Source organism: Macrotis lagotis, chromosome 8, assembly GCF_037893015.1.
Source record: "Macrotis lagotis isolate mMagLag1 chromosome 8, bilby.v1.9.chrom.fasta, whole genome shotgun sequence".
In the NCBI taxonomy this organism is placed as follows: domain Eukaryota; kingdom Metazoa; phylum Chordata; class Mammalia; order Peramelemorphia; family Peramelidae; genus Macrotis; species Macrotis lagotis.
This window is the reverse complement of record NC_133665.1, coordinates 69,705,529-69,706,713: the sequence shown is the minus strand read 5'-3', so window position 1 is coordinate 69,706,713 and position 1,185 is coordinate 69,705,529. Positions and strand designations below refer to the sequence as shown.

Sequence of the window (1,185 nt, the reverse complement as noted above, 5' to 3'; positions counted from 1 at the left end):
AAGCAATCAGAAAAACCACAAGCAATGAGGATATAAATTAACTGATTGCCAAGAGTAGAGATTCTTGGAGTTATAAGATGTGGAATCCAGGTTTGGTTTGTGTTGCTGTTTTTTTTTTTTAATGAATGTTAAGAAAGGAGAGACAGATCCATTTTGAAGAGACGGGGGAACGGGGGGCTCGGCAGATCCCGGGGGTCTGGATCCGGTAGCGGCAGAGCGGGAGAAGCCAACGGCCCGGGCCTCAGCAGCCTTGGCTGCGAATATGTCCCGGCCCGTCAGAAAAAGGAAGGTGGTGGATTATTCAGTTTCAAGAATCTGATGATGCAGATGAAGATTATGGAAGAGATTCAGCATCTCCAGCTAAGAAAATCCGATCATCACCTTGAGAAGCTAAAAACAAGAGGCAGTCTGGGAAAAATTCACAGGAAGATAGTGAGGACTCTGAAGAAAAAGATGTGAAGACCAAGAAGGATGATTCACACTCCCCAGAGGACAGTGAAGATGAAAAGGAAGATCACAAAAATGTTGGCCAACAGCATCAGGCAGCATCCAAAGCAGCTTCCAAACAGAGAGAGATGCTCATGGAAGATGTGGGCAGTGAAGGACAACAAGAAGAAGAGGCACCATTCCAGGAGAAAGATTCTGGCAGTGAGGAAGATGATGATGATAGTGATTATGGAAGTTCAAAAAAGAAAAACAAAAAGATTGTGAAGAAATCCAAGCCTGAAAGGAAAGAAAAGAAAATGCTAAAGGCTAAAGGCTAAAGGCTAAAGGCTACAGTGACACCAAGTCCAGTGAAGGGCAAAGGAAAAGTGGGCTGTCCTGCAGCATCAAAGGCAGCAAAGGAAAAGACTCCTTCCCCCAAAGAAGAGGATGAGGAGCCAGAAAGCCCCCCAGAAAAGGAAAAAATCGACCAGCCCTCCATCAGAAAAATCTGGGGATGAAGGGTCTGAAGATGAAGCCCAGTCTGGGGAAGATTAAAAAGTTATGGTTTGGCGAGATCTTATTTAAAAAAAAAAGAGGGAGGGAAAGAAAGAAACTCTAATTTAGGGTAGAACATGGTTTTGACTATGGTTTGACTCATGGGCTTTGAATGCTTCCTTACCCTGCCCTGCACTGGTGAGAGATAACAACATCTCCTTACCCCACTCCCCCTTTTTAAGAGAAGATTATGGTCATTTTTTA

At 44.1% G+C, this 1,185-nt stretch overlaps 1 pseudogene; it reads left to right on the top strand.

Moving 5' to 3' along the window:
- Positions 1 to 262: 262 nt before the first annotated feature.
- On the top strand, positions 263 to 981 carry LOC141494845 (nuclear ubiquitous casein and cyclin-dependent kinase substrate 1 pseudogene; annotated as a pseudogene).
- Positions 982 to 1,185: the final 204 nt, after the last annotated feature.